This window comes from Pristiophorus japonicus, chromosome 4 (assembly GCF_044704955.1).
Source record: "Pristiophorus japonicus isolate sPriJap1 chromosome 4, sPriJap1.hap1, whole genome shotgun sequence".
NCBI lineage: Eukaryota > Metazoa > Chordata > Chondrichthyes > Pristiophoridae > Pristiophorus > Pristiophorus japonicus.
The window spans coordinates 191,584,345-191,610,792 of record NC_091980.1 but is presented as its reverse complement, the minus strand read 5'-3'; positions in this window follow the sequence as shown (position 1 = coordinate 191,610,792).

Genomic DNA, 26,448 nt, shown 5'->3' with positions numbered 1-26,448 from the left:
TTTTTAAATATTGGGAGAACTTTTAAAACTTACATTTTAGACTTTTAATCGAATACTTTTAAACACTTATAATTGATCTACATCTTTGACTTTTTAACAACCTTTAGAAACTTTTAAAATAAGTTGTGAATTTTTATCAAAGGGACCCCCTGCACCGGTCCGTTTCTGCCTCGGCCCGGAGGGACCCCTGCACCGGTCTGTTTCTGCCTCGGCCCGGAGGGACCCCTGCACCGGTCTGTTTCTGCCTCGGCCCGGAGGGACCCCTGCACCTTAAACTTTGTAATCGACTTTTAATTCTTAAAAAAAACTTTTAATCAATCGTAACTTTTAAACAATTGGCGATACTTTTATAACCTATTACTGATCTACATCTTAGACTTTTTAACAACTCTCAGAAACTTGAAAACAAATTGGGAATTTTCATCAACTTTTAACTTTTAACATAACTTTGGAAGTCACCTTCCTAATGCCTCCCCCCCAGCCAAGCCTCTGGCCATCTACCATCAATGGTGCTACTCGGCGCCGAGCTTGCGGCCAATACTTCGCCGTAGGCAATTAGGCTTATAGAGCTGTGCCTGGTCTCCAGTTGTCTTGGACCCCCTTGCCACTGGACCAAGACCTTGCTCAGCTAAGCCCGTGTGGTTGCCGGTGTGCAGCGGCCACCCCACGTTAAAAGAACTCACGCACAGGCATCTTCCACTTCGTCAGTATGAAGTTTGGGACCTGGAACGTCAGGACCCTAACGGACATTTCCGACAGCAACAGGCCGGAATGCCGCACCACCATAGTTGCCCGGGAACTCAGACGTTTTGACATTGACATCTCTGCCCTAAGCGAGACCCGGCAGGCAGGGGAAGGCCAGTTGAAGGAACATGGTGGAGGTTACACCTTCTTCTGGAAAGGGAAACCAGAGGCAGAACGCCGCCTTCATGGAGTCGGCTTTGGCGTCAAGAATGAGCTGGTCGACCGCCTCGAAGACTCCCCCTGTGGGGTTAACAAACGCCTCATGACTTTTTGTCTTGCCCTATCCCAGAACCAATGTGCCACAGTCATCAGTGCATACACCCCTACACTCGATACAATGGATGAGGCTAAAGAGGGTTTTTATTCCCTCGAGACATCCTTGTCCCACGTCCCCACGGATGACAAATTGATCCTCCTGGGTGACTTTAATGCCATGGTCGGCAAAGACGCAGCTCTCTGGGGAGGCGTGATTGGCAGAGAGGGGGTAGGGAAAGCCAACTCCAGCGGTACCCTACTCCTGACAAAATGTCGAGAACAGGAACTCATCACCAACACCCTGTTCCGCCAGAGGGACAAATACAAGGCATCATGGTAACACCCTCGCTCCAAACACTGGCACCTGCTTGACTATGTCATCGTCTGAGCCAGGGATCGCAAGGATGTGCGCATCACCAGCGCCATGACAGGAGCCGAAGACTGCTGGACGGACCACCGCCTAATCCGATCGATCATCAACATTAACATTGTCCAAAAGCAGAGGGGACAGCAGAAGTAGTTCTGCAAAAAGTTAATGCCGGGGCACTTGGAGACCCAGCTAAGAGAGCCCTATACAGCCAGCGTCTCACAGCCAATCTGACCTGCTGAATGCCCACAGCGCTTGGTTTGCTCTCCAGGCCTCTATAACCAGTGCCTGTGAAGAGACACTTGGTCACTCAACCAGAAAACATCAGGACTGATTTGATGAAAATGATCAGGAGATCGAAGAACTAATAGATTGCAAGCGCAAAGCATTTCTGAGCCTCAAGCAACAACCCAACTCTGGAGCTGCAAAACAACATTACAGATGGCTCAAGGCTCAGGTCCAACAAAAAACCCGGGACCTAAAGAACAGGTGGTGGATGGAGAAAGCACAGGCGTTACAACAACTGGCCGACAGCCACGATATGCGAGGATTCTTCACTGCAGTCAAGGCCACCTATGGTTCAAACTCCCAAGGCCCCATCCCACTCCTGGCCAAGAACGGGGAAACACTCATCAAGGCTGTCAGGGCCCGATGGAAGGAGCACTTTGAAGATCTCCTCAATCGAGACTGTGGCTTTGACTCGAGTGTTCTCGACTCCATCGCACAGCATGCGACCCGTCACCAACTCAGTAAAACTCCAACGTTGCACGAGGTAGGCAAAGCCATAAAACAGCTCAAGAATAACAAGGCTACGGGTGCGGATGGAATCCCTGCTGAGGCACTAAAGTATGGCGGAGAGGCACTGTTGGTGCGGATACATGACCTCATCTCTCTAATCAGGAGGGAGGAGAGCATGCCGGGAGATCTGAGAGATGCAGTGATTGTGACCATTTTTTAAAAAGGGAACAAGTCCGACTGCGGCAACTACAGGGGAATCTCCCTGCTGTCATCCACTGGGAAAGTTGTCGCTATAGTTCTCCTCAATCGTCTTCTTCCTATGGCCGAGGAGCTCCTCCCACATTCACAATGCGGATTTCGTCCCCTACGGGGCACAACGGACATGATCTTTGTAGCGCGACAGCTGCAGGAAAACTGCAGGGAGCAGCGCCAGCCCTTATACATGGCCTTTTTCGATCTTACAAAGGCCTTTGACACTGTCAATCGTGAGGGTCTATGGAGCGTCCTCCTCTGTTTCGGATGCCCCCAAAAGTTTGTCAACATCCTTCGCTTGCTTCACGATGACATGCAGGCCGTGATCCTTACCAACGGATCCATTAGAGACCCAATTCACGTCCGGACCGGGGTCAAACAGGGCTGCGTCATCGCTCCAACCCTCTTCTCAATCTTCCTCGCCGCCATGCTCCAACTCACAATCAACAAGCTCCCCGCTGGAGTGGAACTAAACTACAGAACCAGTGGGAAGCTGTTTAACCTACGCCGCCTCCAGGCCAGGTCCAAGATCACCCCAATCTCTGTCGTTGAACTGCAGTATGCCGACGATGCCTGCGTCTGCGCACATTCTGAGGCAGAACTCCAGGATCTAGCCAATGCATTCACTGAGGCATATGAAAGCATGGGCCTTACGCGTAACATCCGTAAGACAAAGGTCCTCCACCAGCCTGTCCCTGCCACACAGCACTGCCCTCCACTCATCAAGATTCATGGCACGGCCCTCGACAACGTGGACCATTTCCCATATCTCGGGAGCCTCTTATCAACAAAGGCAGACATTGATGCGGAGATTCAACATCGCCTCCAGTGCGCCAGTGCAGCCTTCGGCCGTCTGAGGAAAAGAGTGTTTGAAGACCAGGCCCTCAAATCTACCATTAAGCTCATGGTCTACAGGGCTGTAATAATACCTGCCCTCCTGTATGGATCTGAGGCTTGGACGATGTATAGAGGTCGCTAGAGATATATCACCAATGATGTCTCCGCAAGATCCTGCAAATCCCCTGGGAGGACAGGCGCACCAACATCAGTGTCCTTGTCCAGGCTAACATCCCCAGTATTGAAGCACTGACCACATTCGATCAGCTTCGCTGGGCAGGCCACATAGTTCGTAATATGTCCTTACTATACAGTACAAATGCACAAAAGGCCCATACTGGAGAGAAGGTCACTCTGTGACCAGTAACCTTTATTCCAGCACTGAAGTGAAGAAGATGGGTGGAGCTTCCCCTTTTATACCTGAAAGTCCAGGTAAGGAGTGTCTCCCACAAGTTCACCACCTAGTGGTCAGTGTTCTCACGGTGTAGAACTTAAGTCAGTTTATACATGGATTACAATGACAGTTGAATACATGACAGTTCGTGTGTAGCACACAAATCACTGACTCCACACGGTCTGGTGTTGATATAACTGCTGTGACCTTAGTCCTTTATCGTGTAACTCCAGAGTGCCTCTCAGGTGTGGTGGGCAGCCTTTTATACTCTGTCTTGCAGGTACTTTCAGGTCTCCCACCACAATGGCGCACCATTGTACTTACACATTTAATGTACCTGGACAATACATAACATCTCACTCCCCCGCCAGTTTCAAAAGCCATTGCCGGTGACCTCGGCCTTGTTTATCCTGGTTGATTTGTGAGTGTGAGTCCATGACCATCCACTTCCCTCTTCCCCCACCCCCTGTGGAGGACCCGGTGCAAGCATGTGGTATTTGCAGTCCTTACATGGGTGATAAGGTACACGAGCAGAAAGCAGGTATACATAGATGGTGCATTTGTATGGTACATATAATATGTGGTACAGATGTTATGTCAAAAGGTTGCAGGTCCACTAAACAGTTATCACGGATCCATATCCCTTTTCCTAGAACCTCGTGGCATTAACTCTTTCCGTAATTCATGCCCAGAATTTTAAACACAGTGACCATTCAGCATTGAAACATTAACTCTTATTGTAATTTGTAATTCATATCCATTATTTTAAACACGGTAACCATTCAGCATTAAAATATTAATTCTTATCATAAATCCGTCATCCTACATTCACATAGCTGATTTGGACTCGCTCTTGCCTTACAAAAGCCTTTATGTGGGGACCGCCAACGGTGTAAGGCCCTTTTAAGACTCCCAGGTGCATTTCCCTTTTAAGGCGCCATCTTGTGGTTCCCACGAGGCTTCCCTTGGGTGCCGCCAAATAGGAGGTGGGTGGGGTGGCTTGACCCATCCACCTCCATGGAGGTGTGTGGGGGGCCTGACCACATCCACCTCCATGGCACGAACCTGGTATTGCAGTACTTCCAGGAACTTTTGGCTAAGAGCATTGGCGCAGAGTGATCCTTGATGTGTGCAAGGTGACCTCTGGCGTTTGTGATTTGACAAAGAATTGGAAAGATTGGCAACGAAAAAAAAAATAAAAAATAAAAATCTTAGGTGCTCTGCTGGCCTTTGTCTGCAGAGCTCCGTTGCCACGAGGCTCACCACCATCTTGAGCTCGCTGGTGAAGAAAGAACAGAAGGGACAAGGAAGAAAGGAAGGGAAAAAAAGGGGCAGAGCAACCCATCTTTGCAGAAGTGGCTTCCTGGACTCGATCAGTCACAGTCCCTGTGAGTCCCTCCGTACTTGCTGCCACATCCGCCGCTCTGGCTCACGTTCTCCCGAGTCACGCCAGCCGCCGCCGCAGCCTCCGCTCCCATCGTTGTCTCTGCACTTGCTGCCCCTCCTGCGGCCGCCGTAGCCGCCACCATCGCAGCCACTACCGCCTGGCTTTTCCTCTGCGTGGGCCCCATGGATCCACCGGCCCTCGATGGACCTCCCGCTCATCGCCCACAGCGCCCCACCGGCCCGCACCCAGCAATCAACCCGCACCTGCAAACTTGTTCTTCCAGGGTCTGCTTGTCTGAGGAGGCTGAGGCTGCAGAATTGCTTGAGGTCAGGAGTTCTGGGCTGCTGTCGCCTGTGTGTGGATTAAGGCTGCAGCTCCAGCTCGGTTGGCACTGCTCTTTGGGAACCCTGGGAGCAGCAGTCTGTGGAGGAATGAAGTCTTCCCAGCTCCCACGGACCTTTCCCATCCATCTTCTGCCGAGGAGCGTCGGCCCATCACCTGCAATGACCCACAAAGGTAAACCGTGCGCCTCGCCCCCGTGAGATACCTGCACATCTGCTCTGTCGAGAACAGGTATCAGTTCCTTGATGTAGGTGCACAGCTTTGCCGTGACCAGGGCCAGCTTGGGTTGTGCAGCCAGGTTACCCCACAGTTTCTCAAAAGTTCTCTGACTCATTAACGATGGACCCGATCCCGTATCCACTGCCATACTCACTGGGACTCCGTCAATTTTTACTTCCATTATCACTGGGGGCGAATCGTCGGTACACGTAGACAGTCACAACACCTCATCTTCTTCTGCCTGCTCCTCGCTGAACAGCGGATCATCCCCCATCTCCTCAGCCACATGGTGAGTCTGATTTTTTTTACACATACGCTGAAGGTGGCCTTTCAGGTGGCAGGTATTGCACGTATACTCCTCAAACCTGCACCGTGAGCCCCATGGCTTTCTCCGCAGCGCCAGCATGGTGCTGCTTGATTGGCCCCCCTCAGCGGACTCTGAGTTCCAGGACCCCGAGGTCCGTGCTCTCTGCCCCGGGCAGAGCCACGTTCTGCAGTTTTGTCCGTAGTGGACGCTATGCTGTGGACAGTGCCTGCCGGGTTCGAGACTGTGTGGATCATTTGCTTGGTGCTGCAAGTCGAGGTCATATATGCCCAGTTGATGGTGATGGCTTTTGTCAGGGTGACTGTGGGTTCCGTGGCTAGCAGCTTGTGAAGGAGGCCCTCATGGCCAATCCCCATAACAAAAACGTCCCGCAACGCCTCGTCAAGGTGTGCACCAAAATCACACGTGCCGCGAGTCTCCTGAGGTCCGCAGCATATTTGGTGACATCCTGGCCCTCGGGTCTGCAGTGATGGTAGAATTTGTATCTGGCCGTGAGGATGCTCTCCTTTGATTTCAACTGGCCACGAATGAGTGTGACCAGCTCCTCATATGACTTGTTCCTGGCGCTCGCGGGTGCCAACAAATCCCTGACGAGACAGTAAACCTCATCGCCACAATTGGAAAGCAATATCGCCTTACACTTCTCTCTCAGTGCGTCCGTGTGCCCTGTCAGGTCGTTTGCTGTGAAGTAGTACTCGAGTCTTTCTATAAAGGCCTCCCAATCATTGCCCACGGTAAAATCCTTTAGTGAGCCCAGAGTAGCCCATGGTTGCGTGGAGTTCGTCCACTTCCTCGTTGCCAATGTGGTGTATGTAGCACATAAATCACTGACTCCACACGGTCTGGTGTAAATCTAACTGCTGTGACCTTCGTCCTTTATTGTGTAACTCCAGAGTGCCTCTCAGGTGTGGTGGGCAGCCTTTTATACTCTGTCTTGCAGGTACCTTCAGGTCTCCCACCACAGCGCCCTCTGTGGCGCACCATTGTACTTATGTATTGTCCAGGTACATTAAATGTATAACAGTTCACATGCCAGATACGAGACTCCCTAAGCAAATGCTTTATGCAGAGCTCCTTCATGGTAAACGAGCCAAAGATGGGCAGCGGAAAGTTATAAGGACATCCTCAAAGCTTCCCTGGTAAAGTGCGACATTACCACTGACACCTGGCCGAAGACCGCCCGAGGTGGAGAAAGTGCATCCGGGAGGGCATTGAACTCTTCGAGTCTCAATGCAAAGAGCGTGAAGAGGTCAAGAGCAGGCAGCGGAAAGAGCGCACGGCAACCAGCCCCACCCACCCCTTCCCTCGACGAATGTCTGTCCCACCTGTAACAGGGTCTGTGGCTCTCATATCAGACAGTTCAGCCATCAAAGAACTCACTTTGGGAGTGGAAGCAAGTCTTCCTCGATTCCGAGGGACTGCCTATGATAATGATGAGGCGTTCACACGACAGTGAGCAGGCATTATGCACTTCTCCCAACAAATAGAGGAAAAAGCAAAAGACAAATCATCCTGGCTGCTCTTTTGGCACAAATCGAGAGCTGTTCCAATACCCAGCTGCTTAATCAAAGAATGATATAAAATGCAGAGAGACCCATAAGAAGGGGTGATCTCTTTGATCAACTACAAACCATTAGGGATTCATTGCACTGTGGATGACTTTAACAATTATGAGGGGTGACTCTCCTAGAAACACATACTAACGGTTACTTAAAAATTGATAAATGTACCTTCTGAAAATAAGACTGTGTCTAAATACTTTCGAAGGCTCATTTGCAAATGACCCTGAAATATTGCAATCTTCCGGGAATTTGTTCCCAATGTTTTTTGAATTTTTCCAGCACCAACATGTTTCCTGCTGATGGCATCACCTTTGTACAAAAGATTGAAATTCATCTCTCAAAAGTACTTGATGGATTTCCTGAGTAAAAGAAAACATCTCATTTTTATGTGCTAAATAAAATAAGTCATGCTGATCTGGATCTGGATTTTGCTGGGCTCCTCTGCATAGTAAATAGTCATATATTCATCCTGGGGCTTTCCCTATAGATTTTTTTTATGGCAGAACAGTACATTTGAAAGTTGCATACAAGTCCGGCATTAGGGAAAAGTTGGGCATATTACACATTATTATCTGAATTGATATCATTTTATTTATCAAGATGAAGAATGAAGGAAGAAGATGAAGATATAACAGGATTAACTTAAGTATCTCTTTTCTTTTTATCCTTAACAGTTAAATGGAACATAAGAACATAAGAAATAGGAGCAGGAGTTGGCCATTTGGCCCCTTGAGCCTGCTCCGCCATTCAATAAGATCATGGCTGATCTGATCATGGACTCAGCTCCACTTTCCTGCCCGCTCCCCATAACCCTTTACTCCCTTATCGCTCAATGGAGGTCCTGATTACACTGCATCGTAAACTCACAGCTTGGGATTTTACAAATGTTATCTGAACACATTGGTAAATTATAATCTTGAATCATAATACTACATGTCATTTTGAAACTGCATTCTGATGTGTTCATTGCAGCATATTCTGTTCAGCCTAATCATCATCATCATCATCATCAAAGGCAGTCCCTCGGAATCGAGGAAGACATGCTTCCACTCTTAACATGAGTTCTTAGGTGGCTGTACAGTCCAATACGAGAACCACAGTCCCTGTCACAGGTGGGACAGATCGTTGGTGAGGGAAGGGGTGGGTGGGACTGGTTTGCCGCGCGCTCTTTCCGCTGCCTGCGCTTGATTTCTGCATGCTCTCGGTGATGAGACTCGAAGTGCTCAGCGCCCTCCCAGATGCGCTTCATTCACTTAGAGCAGTCTTTGGCCAGGATCTCCCAGGTGTCAGTGGGGATGTTTCACTTTATCAGGGAGGCTTTGAGGGTGTCATTTTCCAACATTCCATTGACTCTGGATCAGTTCCTATGGAGTGGAGGGTAGCCAATGTAACCCCACTTTTTAAAAAAGGAGGGAGAGAGAAAACAGGGAATTATAGACCGGTCAGCCTGACATCGGTAGTGGGTAAAATGATGGAATCAATTATTAAGGATGTCATAGCAGTGCATTTGGAAAGAGGTGACATGATAGGTCCAAGTCAGCATGGATTTGTGAAAGGGAAATCATGCTTGACAAATCTTCTAGAATTTTTTGAGGATGTTTCCAGTAGAGTGGATAAGGGAGAACCAGTTGATGTGGTATATTTGGACTTTCAGAAGGCGTTCGACAAGGTCCCACACAAGAGATTGATGTGCAAAGTTAAAGCACATGGGATTGGGGGTAGTGTGCTGACGTGGATTGAGAACTGGTTGTCAGACAGGAAGCAAAGAGTAGGAGTAAATGGGTACTTTTCAGAATGGCAGGCAGTGACTAGTGGGGTACCGCAAGGTTCTGTGCTGGGGCCCCAGCTGTTTACACTGTACATTAATGATTTAGATGAGGGGATTAAATGTAGTATCTCCAAATTTGCGGATGACACTAAGTTGGGTGGCAGTGTGAGCTGCGAGGAGGATGCTGTGAGGCTGCAGAGCGACTTGGATAGGTTAGGTGAGTGGGCAAATGCATGGCAGATGAAGTATAATGTGGATAAATGTGAGGTTATCCACTTTGGTGGTAAAAACAGAGAGACAGACTATTATCTGAATGGTGACAGATTAGGAAAAGGGGAGGTGCAAAGAGACCTGGGTGTCATGGTACATCAGTCATTGAAGGTTGGCATGCAGGTGCAGCAGGCGGTTAAGAAAGCAAATGGCATGTTGGCCTTCATAGCAAGGGGATTTGAGTACAGGGGCAGGGAGGTGTTGCTACAGTTGTACAGGGCATTGGTGAGGCCACACCTGGAGTATTGTGTACAGTTTTGGTCTCCTAACCTGAGGAAGGACATTCTTGCTATTGAGGGAGTGCAGCGAAGGTTCACCAGACTGATTCCCGGGATGGCGGGACTGACCTATCAAGAAAGACTGGATCAACTGGGCTTGTATTCACTGGAGTTCAGAAGAATGAGAGGGCACCTCATAGAAACATATAAAATTCTGACGGGGTTAGACAGGTTAGATGCAGGAAGAATGTTCCCAATGTTGGGGAAGTCCAGAACCAGAGGTCACAGTCTAAGGATAAGGGGTAAGCCATTTAGGACTGAGATGCGGAGGAACTTCTTCACCCAGAGAGTGGTGAACCTGTGGAATTCTCTACCACAGAAAGTTGTTGAGGCCAATTCACTAAATATATTCAAAAAGGAGTTAGATGAGGTCCTTACTACTAGGGGGATCAAGGGGTATGGCGAGAAAGCAGGAACGGGGTACTGAAGTTAAATGTTCAGCCATGAACACATTGAATGGCGGTGCAGGCTATTTTCTATGTTTCTATGTTTCTATGTGTCCTTGTAACGTTTCCTCTGCCTACCTTTGGCGCGTTTGCCATGAAGGAATTCCGAGTAGAGCGCTTGCTTTGGGAGTCTCATGTCTGGCATGTGGACAATGTGGCCTGCCCAGCAGAGCTGATCAAGTGTGGCCAGTGCCTCGATGCTGGGGATATTGGCCTGGTCGAGGGTGCTAATGTTGGTGTGTCTGTCCTCTCAGGGGATTTGTCGGATCTTGCAGAGACATCATTGGTGGTATTTCTCCAGCGACTTGAGGTGTCTACTGTACATGGTCCACACCCCTGAGCCATACAGGGGGGCGGGTATTACTACAGCCATGTAGACCATGAGCTTGGTGGCAGTTTTGAGGGCCTGGACTTCAAACACTCTTTTCCTCAGGCTGCACTGGCACACTGGAGGCAGTGTTGGATCTCGTTGTCAATGCCTGTGGTCTTCTTATTGATAGGAGGCTCCCAAGATCTGGGAAGTGGTCCACGTTGTCCAGGGCACGCCGTGGATCTTGATGACTGGGGGACAGTGCTGTGCGGTAAAGACAGACTGTTGGAGGACCTTTGTCTTGCTGATGTTTAGCGTAAGGCCCATGCTTTCGTATGCCTCAGTAAATACGTCGACTATGTCCTGGAGTTCAGCCTCTGTATGTGCGCAGACGCAGGCGTTGTCCGCATACTGTAGCTCGCCACACGCCTCATGACTCTGTTCAGCCTATAATAGCAGTGACTCTAGTTGAGCACTGTAACAGTCAGAATGACCTGACCAAAGATGGCATTAGTTTGAAGGTTAAAGAAGGAGATTTAATTGGTTGCTTCTGAATTGTCAAATGACTTTTATGAGGCTGTGATACATATTGCTGCAAAAGTTGACAAGCATTTTTCATCAGATGGCATGAACATGATATTTGTGAGTTGCCTGGAAGATTTAAGGCACTGTAGATGAAGATACGTTTATGAAAGATAAGCAAAGATATAGACAAGATTGTTAATGTAATGACCACATTTGCAAGTTAGAAGAAAATGTCCTTTGTTAGATCTCTGCTCAGTTGGCTCTTCATGTTTCACCTGTGGTCTTACTTAATGTTGTGGTACCATTCCTCCTCCAGGGTCTTCACGATGATACCCCTTTGTAGAGCGACGTTGTGCAGTATGCAACATATAACAATATTTGCAACCTTAGCTGGGCTATATTGCATGACTCCCCCAGATGTATTCAAGCACCTGAGATATTGCCTTAGTGTGCCAAAGGTATGCTCAATGATTCCTCAAGCGAATACCAGCACCTCATTATACCTGTGCTCAGTTGGTGTCCTGGGGAATTGCACAAGTGTCATGATCCATCAGTCGAGAGGGATTGTCCAGGAACCATCCTGAGATTTACATTTTTGGGCCACAGATTAACATGAAGGTATTATGAGTATTGCCTGGAAAATTAGCATTTGACTTGCATAATCCAGGTCTTACTGTGCAAACAAGCTGAACACCGAGAGAGAATAGATCTTTCCTATTCATGTAGGTAATGGCATTGTGTGATGGAGCATGTTTGGCTATATGGGGACAAACTATAACTCCCTGGGTCTTCAGGAATCATTTAACTTTATGAAATTGTAAAACCCTGTCTTGCTACTGTTGGCTATTCATAGGGAAGGTAATTAAGTTAAATGATGTGCTGAAGAAAACAAAACATTGGTCACTTGCTTGATTATACCAATGGTCTGATTGTCTAATGCTGCTGCTGTCCCCAATGGGAGTCTGAAATAATCAGAAGCATAAAAGTTAAGGACTGTTATATCTCGACAACCAAGAGTGCCATGTCTATGAGGGAGCTTGGCTGCAAGCCTGGTTGGAGCATGCAATCCAACTCCATCGTGGTGTCCCTTTGTAAATTGCAGCCTCTGCTCCTCTGACAAATGGAGTTATGTGCACTGTTGCCTGTAGATACCAGCAGGTGGATGCAGAGCACCTGTAACGCAGCCCAACCTGCCTGGCATTCCTCTGTTGGTTGGGGAACACCTTTGTGACACTATTGGAGCTGTAGGGGGAATAAAAAGCAACAACAAATCAATTACCACAACTGCACATGGAAACCTAAGGGACATATGCAGTGATGGCTGTAAGATTTTTCACTGAATCTTATTACTAGGTTCTTTCAATGAACTTGTGTGTACAGCTCAGCCTCTAGCATCTCGCAGAACCCATTGTACAAGGGCAGATAAATGATTCAGTGGAATGCATCTGTGACCATCTGGAAAATACACGTCATCAAAATGACTGCCAACATTATATACACGGCTTGCACGCCTTTTCCAGTGACCATTAGGACTCCGACATTTGCGCCCGCCGGGGCAGGTAAAACCCAGTTAACATACATAACATCATTCCCCCCAAAGTCCTTGATACAGGTTGTATTTACAAGTTGAGAGGGTCCAGGGCCTTCCACTCCCTCGTTGATCTTCTCAGTTCGAACCCAAGGTTGGGTGAGTTAGTAGGACCATTGCTGCATTGCAGAGCAGTCGGTCTGATAGGACTGTCGGGGATGGTAGGTTCGTCTTCGTGAATGACACAAGGATCAACTGATGGTTGGATGTGTGTTGGTTGGTCGATGATGATGTCACCTTCAGTATGTTCTGGGTTGTCTGTGAATCACAGTTTGGTTTGGTCGATGTGCCTCTTGCACGTTTGGCCATTTAACAGTTTGACTACAAACACCCTGTTCCCCCTCCTTGGCCAAAACCGTGCCAGCAATTTACTTTGGACCATGACCATAATTCAGGACAAACACAGGGTCATGAACAGCAATGTCACGTGGTACAGCTGCGCGATCGTGGTATCATTGCTGCCATTGCCTTCTGGTTTCGACGTGATCATTGAGATCCGGGTGTACAAGGAAGAGCCTGGTTTTGAAGCCTCTCTTCATTAACAGCTTGGCAGGAGGGACCCCAGTGAGCGAGTGGGGTCTCGTCCGGTAACTGAGCAAAATGCGGGACAAGCGGGTCTGTAGGGAGCCGTGAGTCACGCGTTTTAGGCTCTGCTTAATGGTTTGGACAGCCCGCTCCGCTTGACCGTTAGACGCAGGTTTGAAAGGGGCAGACCTGATGCCATTACGGGTCACAAGCTCGCGGAACTCCGAACTGGTGAAACACGGTCCGTTGTCGCTGACAAGGACGTCGGGCAGGCCATGGGTGGCGATCATGGCCCAGAGGCTTTCAATAGTGGCTGTGGACATGCTGGATGACATGATTATGCATTCAATCCATTTGAAGTAAGCGTCTACTACCAAGAAAAACATTTTGCTGAGAAAGGGGCCGGCAACGTCTATGTGGATCCTTGACCACGGTTAGGATGGCCATGACCACATGACGACAGTTTTCAGTGCCTGGTCTGTGACTGATGACATAATCATAAGCGGATAATGTCAGTGCCCATCTTTGGATGTGGGATGAGGCATTGGTGTTTATACCTTTGCTCTCAGAAAACAATGAAATGAGCGACTTGTAGTCTGTTTCAAGCTCAAACCGAAGCCCAAACAGGTATTGGTGCATTTTACTAACCCCATATACACATGCTGAAGCCTCTTTCTCTACCATTCTATAGGCTCTTTCAGCCTCAGACAGACTTTTGGACGCGTATGCAACTGGTTGGAGTTTGCTTGATACATTGGCTTGCTGAAGTACACAACCGACCCCATATGATAAGGCGTCGCAGGCCAGCACTAACCGTTTACATGGGTCATAGAGTACCAGTAATTTATTGGAACATAGCAGGTTCCTAGCCTTCTCAAAGGCACTGTCTTGAGATTTGCCCTAAATCCAGTCATTACCCTTTCTCAGCAACATGTGCAAGGGCTCTAGCAATGTGCTCAAACTAGGTAGAAAGTTACCGAAATAGTTGAGAAGACCCAGGAACGAATGCAGCTCCGTCACACTCTGCTGTCTGGGTGCATTCTTGATGGCCTTTGTCTTCGGGTCTGTAGACCTGATGCTCTCTGCTGCAATCTTTCTCCCCAGGAATTCGACTTCTGGTGCCATGAAAACGCACTTGGAGCATTTTAGCCCGAGTCCCACTCTGTCCAGACGACGTAGAACCTCTTCCAGGTTGTGCAGGTGTTCGGTGGTGTCACGATCGGTGATCAGGATGTCACCTTGGAACACGATGGTTCTCGGGACAGACTTCAGCAAACTCTCCATGTTTCTCTGAAATATGGCTGCCACCGAGCGAATTCTGAAAAGGCATCTGTGGTATATAAACAGTCCTTTGTGCATGTTGATGCACGTCAGTTTTTTCGACGATTCAACCAGTTCTTGTGTCATGCAAGCGGAGGTCAGGCCCAATTTGGTGAACGACTTCCCCCCACTAGCGTTGCAAACAGGTCGTCAGCCTTGGGAAACGGGTACTGATCCTGAATCGAGGCTCGGTTGATCGTTACTTTGAAGTTGCTGCAGATCCTGACTGTGCCATCACTTTTCAACACCGGGACAATTGGACTGGCCCATTCGCTGAACTCGACTGGTGATATGATTCCTTCCCGTTGAAGTCTGTCCAGTTCGATCTCGACCTTCTCCCTCATCATGTACGGAACCGCCCAATACCTTGTGATGGATGGGTCTTGCATCCGGGCCGAGATGGAACCTGCACCTTGGCTCCCGTGAAGTTGCCGATGCATGGTTCGAACAACGAGGGAAACTTGCTCAGCACTTGAGCACACGAAGCGTCATCCAATGATGATAAGGCTTTAATATCATTCCAGTTCTATTTAATTTTCTCAAGCCAACATCTGCCGAACAGCATTGGACCATTGCCTGGACAGATCCACAACGATAAATCATGCACGGCTCCATCGTACGATACCTTTACTGCCATGCTGTCAATGACTGGTATGTCATCATAGGCAGTTCCTCGGAATCGAGGAAGACTTGCTTCCACTCCCAAAGTGAGCTCTTTGATGGCTGAACAGTCGGATATGAGAGCCACAAACCATGTTACAGGTGGGACAGACATTCGTCGAGGGAAGGGGTGGGTGGGGCTGGTTTGGCGCGCACTTCTTCCGCTGCCTGCGCTTGACCGCTTCATGCTCTTTGCGTTGAGACTCGAAGAGCGCAACGCCCTCCCGGATGCACTTTCTTCACCTTGGGCGGTCTTCGGCCAGGGTCTCCCAGGTGTCAGTGGTAATGTCGCACTTTACCAGGGAGGCTTTGAGGGTGTCCTTATAACGTTTCCGTTGCCCACCTTTGGCTCGTTTACCATGAAGGAGCTCCGCATAAAGCATTTGCTTCGGGAGTCTCGTAACTGGCATGTGAACTATGTGGCCTGCTCAGCGAAGCTGATCGAGTGTGGTCAGTGCTTCAATACTGGGGATGTTAGCCTGGACAAGGACACGGATGTTGGTGCGCCTGTCCTCCCAGGGGATTTGCAGGATCTTGCGGAGACATTGTTGGTGATATATCTCTAGTGACTTGAAGTGCCTTCTATACGTCGTCCATGCCTCAGATCCATACGGGAGGGCAGGTATTACGACAGCCCTGTAGACCATGAGCTTAGTGGTAGATTTGAAGGCCTGGTTTTCAAACACTCTTTTCCTCAGACGGCCGAAGGCTGCACTGGCGCACTGGAGGCGATGTTGAATCTCCGCATCAATGTCTGCCTTTGCTGATAAGAGGCTCCCGAGATATGGGAAATGGTCCACGATGTCGAGGGCCGCCCCAGGAATCTTGATGACTGGGGGCAGTGCTGTGCGGCAGGGACAGGCTGGTGGAGGATCTTTGTCTTACGGATGTGAAGCGTAAGGCCCATGCTTTCATATGTCTCAGTGAATGCATTGACTATATCCTGGAGTTCAGCCTCAGAATGTGTGCAGGCGCAGGCATCGTCCACGTACTGCAGCTCAACAACAGAGGTTGGGGTAATCTTGGACCTGGTCTGGAGGCGGCGAAGGTTAAACAGCTTCCCACTGGTTCTATAGTTTAGTTCCACTCCAGCGGGGAGCTTGTTTATTGTGAGGTGGAGCATGGCGGCGAGGAAGATTGAGAAGAGGGTTGGAGCGATGACGCAGCCCTGTTTGACCCCGGCCCGGACGTGGATTGGGTCTGTAATGGATCCATTGGTAAGGATCACGGCCTGCATGTCATCATGAAGCAGGCGAAGGATGTTGACAAACCTTTGGGGGCATCTGAAATGGAGGAGGATGCTCCATAGACCCTCATGGTTGACAGTGTCAAAGGCCTTTGTAAGATCAAAGAAGGCCATGTACAAGGGCTGGCGCTGCTCCCTGCATTTTTCCTGCAGCTGTCGCGCTGCAAAGATCATGTCCGTTGTGCCCGGTAGGGGACGAAATCCGCATTGTGATTCCGGGAGGAGCTCCTCGGCCACACGGAGAAGACGATTGAGGAGAACTTGAGCGACAACTTTCCCAGTGGCTGACAGCAGGGAGATTCCCCGGTAGTTGCCGCAGTCGGACTTGTCCCCTTTTTTAAAAATGGCCACAATCACTGCATCTCTCAGATCTCCCGGCATGCTCTCCTCCCTCCAGATGAGAGAGATGAGGTCATGTATCCTCACCAACAGCGCCTCTCCGCCATACTTTAGTGCCTCAGCAGGAATTCCATCCGCACCCGTAGGCTTGTTATTCTTGAGCTGTTTTATGGCTTTGCCTACCTTGTGCAACGTTGGAGTTTTACTGAGTTGGTGGCAGGTCGCATGCTGCGGGATGGAGTCGAGAACACTCGAGTTAAAGGCACAGTCTCGATTGAGGAGATCTTCAAAGTGCTACTTCCATCGGGCCCTGACAGCCTTGATGAGTGTTTCCCCGTTCCTGGCCAGGAGTGGGGTGGGGCCTTGGGAGTTTGGATCATAGGTGGCCTTGACTGCAGTGAAGAATCCTCGCATATCGTGGCTGTCGGCCAGTTGTTGTAACGCCTGTGCTTTCTCCATCCACCACCTGTTCTTTAGGTCCCGGGTTTTTTGTTGGACCTGAGCCTTGAGCCGTCTGTAATGTTGTTTTGCAGCTCCAGAGTTGGGTTGTTGCTTGAGACTCAGAAATGTTTTGCGCTTGCGATCTATTAGTTCTTCGATTTCCTGATCATTTTCATCAAATCAGTCCTGATGTTTTCTGGTTGAGTGACCAAGTGTCTCTGCACAGGCACTGGTTATAGAGGCCTGGAGGGCAGACCAAGTGCTGTGGGCATTCAGCATCTCAGGGTCATCAAGGCACGCCAGATTGGCTGTGAGGCACTGGCTATATAGGGCTCTCTTAGCTGGGTCTCTAAGTGCCCCAGCATTAACTTTTTTGCAGAACTTCTTCTGCTGTCCCCTCTGCTTTGGGGTAATGTTAATGTTGATGATGGATCAGATTAGGCGATGGTCGTCCAGCAGTCGTCGGCTCCTGTCATGGCGCAGGTGATGCGCACATCCTTGCGATCCCTGGCTCGGACGATGACATAGTCAAGCAGGTGCCAGTGTTTGGAGCGAGGGTGTTGCCATGATGCCTTGTATTTGTCCCTCTGGCAGAACAGGGTATTGGTGATGAGGAGTTCATGTTCTGGACATTTTGTCAGGAGTCGGGTACCACTGGAGTTGACTTTCCCTACCCCCTCTCTGCTAATCACGCCTCCCCAGAGGGTTATGTCTTTGCCGACCCTGGCATTAAAGTCACCCAGGAAGATCAATTTGTCGCCCGTGGGGACGCAGGACAAGGATGACTCGAGAGAATAAAAACCCTCTTTAGCCTCATCCATTGTATCGAGTGTAGGGGCATACGCACTGATGACTGTGGTGCATTGGTTCCGGGATAGGGTAAGACGAAGAGTCATGAGGCGTTCGTTAACTCCACAGGGGGAGTCTTTGAGGCAGTCGAACAGCTCATTCTTGACGGCAAAGCTGACTCCATGAAGGCAACGTTCTGCTTCTGGTTTCCCTGTGCGTGAGTTCTTTTAACGTGGGGTGGCCGCTGCACACCGGCAACCACACGGGCTTAGCTGAACAAGATCTTGGTCCAGTGACAAGGGGATCCAAGACAACTGGAGACCAGGCACAGCTCTATAAGCCTAATTGCCTACGGCGAAGTATTGGCTGCAAGCTCGGTGCCGAGTAGCGCCATTGATGGTAGATGGCCCGAGGATTGGTTGGGGGGCAAGCATTAGGAAGGTCACTTCCAAAGTTATGTTAAGAGTTAAAAGTTGATAAAAATTCCCAATTTGTTTACAAGTTTCTGAGAGTTGTTAAAAAGTTGAAGATGTAGATCAGTAATAGGTTATAAAAGTATCCCCAATTGTTTAAAAGTTAAGATTGATTAAAAGTTTTTCTTTAAAAGAAGAATTAAAAGTCGATTACAAAGTTTAAGGTGCAGGGGTCCCTCCGGGCCGAGGCAGAAACAGACCGGTGCAGGGGTCCCTCCGGGCCGAGGCAGAAACAGACCGGTGCAGGGGTCCCTCCGGGCCGAGGCAGAAACAGACCGGTGCAGGGGTCCCTCCGGGCCAAGGCAGAAACAGACCGGTGCAGGGGTCCCTCCGGGCCGAGGCAGAAACAGACCGGTGCAGGGGTCCCTCCGGGCCAAGGCAGAAACAGACCGGTGCAGGGGTCCCTCCGGGCCGAGGCAGAAACGGACCGGTGCAGGGGGTCCCTTTGATAAAAATTCACAACTTATTTTAAAAGTTTCTAAAGGTTGTTAAAAAGTCAAAGATGTCGATCAATTATAGTTGTTTAAAAGTATTTTGACTAGAAGTCTAAAATGTAAGTTTTAAAAGGTCTCCCAAATTGCTTAAAACGTTTAAAATTTGATTAAAAGTTTAAAAATTGATTAAAAGTTGATTAGAAGTTTAAGATGTTTGGTTGGACGCCGGCAGCTGGTTCAGTACCGGCCTTGGAGTTCCTTCGGCCGGTTCAGCGCCGGCCCGGAGTCCCTGAACACCGGCCCGACGTCCGCCCCGAGATTGCCAGCACAACTAACAGCTGGTGTGCGACCACAGGGATAGGGATAGGCGTGGATAGGTGTGGAGTCCCTTTGGCTCGGTACGAGCTCTTTGGTGTAGGTACACAGTTTCGCATTGATTGGGCTCAGTTTGGGTCTTTTTGACTTATTTTCCCACAGCTTTTCAAAAGCCCTCTGGCTCATTATTGACTGACTTGCACCCGTGTCCAATTCCATAGATACTGGAACCCCATTTAATTTAACTTCCAGCATTAATCGGAGGACTTTTGGTAAAAGAATGTACCCCATACACTTTTTCGTCCTGTACCCCGGGTTGAGTTGCCTGTGCCGCTTGATCCATGCTCGATCGATCATCCTCAGCACGTGGTGTGATGCAGCACGCCTGCTTGGTGCGGACACAGTTGCTGAAGGTGGTCCCATTGTTGCACAGCTTTTGCACATGTATTGCTTGAATCGGCATTGATGGGCCCGATGATAGCCCCCGCAACACCAACAAAGCGAGATTTGATTCATCCCCGATGGCAGACTTTGAGCAGTTACAGGTCGTATGAACGTGGACGAGTAGGCCCTGCCATGTGCAGCTCTGCCTGCTGATGATATTATTTTATGCACAGTACTTGCCGGTGAGTTTCGATGCTGGGAAGACATCTGTTTCGAGTTTTCGTCCATGGACATGCATGCCTGGGCGATCGTCTTGGCCCTGCTCAGGTCTCGAGATTCAGCAGCCAGCAGCTTTCGAAGGATGACCTCGATGCCAATGCCAAGCACAAAAAAGTCCCGCAGCATTTCCTCCAATGCAGCTCCGAAGTTGCACGGCCCAGCGAGACGTCTCAGGTTGGCGATAAATTCTGCCATGCCCTGGCCCTCGGAGCGATTGTGCGTATAGAAACGATACCTCGCCATGATGATGCTTTCTTTCGGTTTAAAGTGGTTCCGAACCAGCGTACACAACTCATCGCAAGTCTTATCCGTTGGTTGAGTCGGTTAGAATACATTCTTGATAAGGCCATAAGTTTTTGACCCACAAATAGTGAGGAGAGCTGCCCTGCGTTTAATTGCGTTTTCGGTTCCTTCCAATCTGTTGGCTATGAAGTACTGGTCGAGGCGATCAGTGAAATCCTCCCAGTCTTCCCCTTCTACGAATCTCTCCAAAATTCCAACAGACATGGTTGCATCAAAGTTCGTATTTTTAACTCATCGCCAAATGTTAAGTATCGAATAATTCCACGAGGCTAAGTACGGTGAGCTAGTTCAGGCATGACCTTACTCCAGTTTATTTATTCTCAAAGAGAGGATTCAACATGGCTGCCAACATTATATACACGTTTTCCACATGTCTGCCAGTGACCATTAGGACTCCGGCAATCGCGCCCTCTGATGGCAGGTAAAACCCAGTTAAAACATACATAACACATTTAATGCCAGTAAAGTAAATTAGCAGCTGATGTAAACAGACATTATGATTTTTTAAAATCAATGTTATGGAACAGCATCCTACAAGAGAATCACTGTGAGCTCTACCATTCCAGTATGTCTGCTCCACTGAGATGCATTGAAAAACCCCGTGACAGCAATTATTGCAGAAAAAAAACTGGTCGACAAAGATGATACAAAGATGGCTGGGAAAGCAAGTTGTGAGAAGGACAGAAAACACTTGTAAAGGGACATAGACAGGCTAAGTGAGTGGGCAAAAATTTGGCAGATGGAGTATAATGTGGGAAAGTGTGAGGTTATCCACTTTGGCAGAAAAAATAAAAAAGCAAATGATTATTTAAATGGAGAAAAATTACAAAGTGCTGCAGTACAGAGGGATCTGGGGGGTCCTTGTGCATGAAACACAAAAAGTTAGTATGCAGGTATAGCAAGTAATCAGGAAGGCAAATGGAATGTTGGCCTTTATTGCAAGGGGCAGAGAAGTCCTGCTACAACTGTACAGGGTATTGGTGAGGCCACATCTGGAGTACTGCGTACAGTTTTGGTCTCCGTATTTAAGGAGGAATATACTTGTATCCAAGGCAGTTCAGAGAAGGTTCACTCGATTGATTCCTGAGATGTGGAGGTTGACTTATGAAGAAAGGTTGAGCAGGTTGGGCCTCTACTCATTGGAGTTCAGAAGAATGAGAGGTGATCTTATTGAGACATATAAGATAATGAGGGGGCTCGACAAGGTAGATGCAGAGGGGATGTTTCCACTCATAGGGAAATTTAGAACTAGGGGGCATAAATTTAGAATAAGGGGTTGCCCTTTTAAAACTGAGATGAGGAGAAATTTCTTCTCTCAGAGGGTTGTAAATTTTTTGGAATTCTCTGCCCCAGAGAGCTGTGGAGACTGGGTCATTGAATATATTTAAGGTGGAGATAGACAGATTTTTGAGCGATATGGGAGTTAAAGGGTTATGGGGAGTGGGCAGGGAAGTGGAGCTGAGCCCATGATCAGATCAGCCATGGTCTTCTTGAATGGCAGAGCAGGCTCGAAGGGCCAAATGGCCTATTCCTGCTTCTATTTTTTATGTTCTTAAAATCAACTCATTACCGTAAACTTGTAGGGCTGGTAAAATGAATATGGTAGATGGCTGGTCTAGCCTCACAAAAATGCAATTCAGCCCATCAAACAAAAGATTGGAGAAGCACATGAGGCCACATGCGGACATAATATTAGATCACAAGGAGGTCCTATTGTTACACCCTGGATGATGTTATTATATAATCAGATATTGGGCAGCACAGATGAATGCCTGAATGCAAGAGACATAGGGCCTGCTGAACCCAAGAGAATATCTATAGCAGACCTGAAATTTGTACCAACCGTAGTCCACATATCAGCGAGCTTTCAGTTCACGGCACAAATATTGGCAGCTTTCAATGACATTTTATAGAAGGTAAGCCTCAGGATCAAGAATGAGGATTTTTTTTCATTAATTTTATTTTGCAGCAGATTTATAGTTCAGCATATCATGGTATACTAGAAATGGTTACATATCTTACATAATTCACACAGATTACATACTTTGGCAGCAGGAAAATAGTTACTGGTAGTTTGCAGATAGTTTGTAGTCCTAGGTAACTTGTGCCAATACTTTCTGTTTTCCCTGGAGGAGCAGCCATGTGGCTGTCACTCATCTGGGTGACTTGTCATGCACATTTCTGGCTTGTCTACTGCAATCTGCCAGCAACACTCCCAGTGCCAAAGAGCTGCGCATGGTTTACTTTGTATGAATACATGATATTTTTGTCACATTGGGACAGTTTCCACAGTACCCCAATCCACATTCATTTACCAGCCCCACACAAGTCCAAGGTTATTAGTTGTTTTTTTTGTCTACAGGTACTAGTTTTTTTCCTGCAATAATTGCTGTCACAGGGTTTTTTAATGCATCTCAGTGGAGCAGACATACTGGAATGGTAGAGGCCACAGTGATTCTCTTGTAGAATGCTGTTCGATATCATAATGTCTGTATACAAATTAGCCTCTGTTACTGGTTATGTTGCAAGTGCTTGACACGGACTAACCAAAACAGAAGGAAATGGCAACCCATGTAAACAGACTACACAAGCAGATTCTACTGTCACTAATAATACACACAAAATGACATTGTTGCATAAGAATTTTCCCTACACGTCTTGTCTGCTGCTCCTCAAATAAGAATTGAGGGCTCAATTGGGGAGTCTTATAAACAACTCTGAGAAGAGTTCACACTGCATATATTGATGGAAATGATCGGAAAGAGAAAACATTCTTATTGGGAATCTGGGATTGTGGTGGGACCAATGCTTTGTGTGATTGTAGTTTTCTCAAAATTCAAAGATTCCCCCTCTGTGTGAAGAAATCCTAAGGAAGGATCATTTTGGACTTGCTTAAGATGAACTTTGGGATTTTAAAAGATGCATGGGTCTGCAAGGAAAAAGGGGTGAAAAACCAGGGGACTACTAACCTCTGAAAAAGCCAATCTTTGGAGCTGTCTGGGATATTAGAGCAAAACAAATTTTCTGGGGAACTGTGTAAACTCAAAAACTCTGCTCCCTTGGAGACATTAACATTTCAACAATTGACCCAGAGATAGCCAGCTATAGCTCTAAGCATGAAACCCATCCAGCACATGCATAATGTTAATCACTTTTCCGGCCTGCATGGAAAACCTAGGCCTAGGCAGACAACGTAAACACCAAAACTAATTTTTACAATTGCAACTTGAAACCAACAGATCGACACATCCTAAACAAGTTATCGTTAACCAGCCCGCCAAAATTTAACAAAGAATGATCAAACCCGCCAAAACTAAGACAAAGAATCGGGTTTGATTTGGCGCGCAGTATAATTGAGGCCCTGTTTTATGGGTTAATGAGCCTTCTGATGAGCCTTCTGAGCAACTAAGAACCTTCACTGCACTATCGGGCTCTTGAGCGACCACCGCTCCATCAGCGTCTTCAGCCTCGACGGCAATCCTGGGTTACACTGCTCTGCTACCGAAGAAGAAGGAAGAACATCATCAAAAAGGAAGAGAAAAACAGTTCCCAGTGACTTCGGACATCACCAACTCATCGTGGCAACAACTGACCACAGCCAACATGTAACATCGAACCACCGCGATTGACGATTCCTAAGAAAGTCACTACTCGACAAGAAACCGAAGATTTGAAAGTTTTCCGCTCTAAAATCTATTCCTGGCTTACAACGGGTGAAACATTGCCTAAAGTAACCCAAAGCCCTACTCCTACAAGAAGAAAGTGGGTACTCACCCCATAAATCCAATTGAACTCGCATCAGCGGACTCAACCCAACTGAAGACTACGCAGCAAGAAGTCTTCCACGACGTTCGGCGTACGGCAAGCAGAACCTACAGAGTCCAGCGAACCCCGAAAATGTGAACCACCGCTAACTGTCAATAAGAGGATTGGTGAGCATTATCCCTGTTGCCCTAGAGTTTAACCTAGTCAGATTTAGGCATTGGGAGGTGGGAGGTGTAATATTTTCTGTAACCCATTTTGTATGTGTAAAAAAGTGCTCTTTATTTTAGAGATTATAACTTTTGACATTGTACTTTTCTTTCCTGAATAAAATCAAAGTTTCTTGCACCAAAACCAGTTGTCTGCTGCACTTTGTCACATTCCCAAATAAATCCAAAGTCTAGAACCCAGGGAGTGGGAGTGATTCGAACCGCTCAGAAGTGAACCTTACCCCCAGACCACCTGCTACAGAATGAGTGTCATGCTAAGTGAGCAAAATTCTTGATTCCAGAGAGCCAACCTTCCCCTGTATTTACCTAGCTAAAACTTAAACGTACATTCCCCTTTTGAAATGTAATGCAGTTTACAGGCAAATACAGTCATTCCAATTACATTACTGTATGGAGGGGGCCCAATACCCCTTTATTACTCTGGTTTTACAGAAAAATAAAGTACATAGTCAAAACACAAAAGTAAAACTCTTACAACACTTGACCTCTGCGTTTTTACAGCAGGCAAAGACCAATGTGATTGTAGTGATACTCTTGTGTGGGTTTGGATTAATCATTGCCAATTTTCTATCCCAAATGAGTGTCTTCTTTATATAACTGGATTGTCTCCTTATAATCAACTACCGATTATCACTCAAAAATGTGTAGTGATTTAGTCCACCTATTTAACTTACTCTGTGGAGAGCATTATACAATAACTCAGAATGGATGGACCACTGGGTTCTTGCATGACAGCTTGATCATAACCAGCAGGAAAGAGAACAAGAGAGGGAACACTGCTGGCATGGACCAGATGGGCTGAATGGCCTGTTTCTGTATTTTATTTTTATTTGTTCATGGAATGTGGGTGACGCATGCAAGGCCAACAATTATTGCCCATCCCTAATTGTCCTTGAAAAGGTGGTGGTGAGCTGCCTTCTTGAACCGCTGCAGTCTATGTGGTGAAGGTACTCCCACAGTGCTGTTAAGGAGTTAGTTCCAGGATTTTGGCCCAACGATGATGAAGGAACGGCGATATACTTCCAAGTCAGGATGGTGTGTGACTTGGAGGGGACCTTGGAGGTGGTCGTGTTCCCGTGTGTCTGCTGCCATAGATCTTCTAGGTGGTGGAGGTCGTGGGTTTGGGAGGTGCTGCCGAAGAATCCTTGGCGAGTTATTGCAGTGCATTTTGTAGATGGTACACACTGCAGCCATAGTGAATGTTTAAGATGGTGTATGGGGTGCCAGTCAAGCGGGCTGCTTTGTCCTGGATGGTGTCGAGCATCTTGAGTGTTGTTGGAGCTGCACTCATCCTGGTAAGTGGAAAGTATTCCGTCACACTCCTGACTTGTGCCTTGTAGATGGTGGAAAGGTTTTGGGGAGTCAGGAGGTGAGACACTCGCTGCAGAATACCCAGCCCATGACCTGCTCTTGTGGCCACAGTAGTTATGTGGCTGGTCCAGTGAAGTTTCTGGTCAATGGTGATCCCCAGGATGTTGATGGTGGGGAATTTGGCAATGGTAATGCCGTTGAATGTCAAGGGGCAGTGGTTAGACTCTCGTTTGTTGGAGATAGTCATTGCCTGGCATTTATGTGGCGCAAATGTTACTTGCCACTTATCAGAGCAAGCCTGATTGTCGTCCATGCAGGCATGGGCTGCTTCATTATCTGAGGAGTTGTGAATGGCACTGAACACTGGGCAGTCATCAGTGAACATCCCCACTTCTGACCTTATGATTGAGGGAAGGTCATTGATGAAGCAACTGAAGAAGTTTGGGCCTAGGACACTGCCCTGAAGAACTCCTGCAGCGATGTCCTGGGACTGTAATGATTGACCTGCAACCACCACAACCATCTTCCTTTGTGCCAGGTATGATTCCAGCCAGTGGAGAGTTTTCCCCTGATTTCTACTGACTTCAGATTTACTAGGGCTCCTTGATGCCACACTAGGTCAAATGCTGCCGATGTCAAGGGCAATCACTCTCACCTGACCTGGAATTCAGCTCTTTTGTCCATGCTTGGATCAAGGCTGTAATGAGGTCTGGAGCCGAGTGGTCCTGGCGGAACCCAAATTGGACATTGGTGAGCAGGTTATTGGTGAGTAAGTGTTGCTTGATAACACTGTTGACGACACCTTCTATTACTTTGCTGATGATTGAGAGTAGCCTGATGGGCCGGTAATTGGCCGGATTGGGTTTGTGCTGCTTTTTGTGGACAAGACATACCTGGGCAGCTTTCCACATTGTCGGGTAGATGCCAGTGTTGTAGCTGTACTGGAACAGCTTGGCTAGAGGCACGGCTGGTTCTGGAGCACAAGTCTTCAGCACGACAGCCGGGATATTTTTGGGGCCCATAGCCTTTG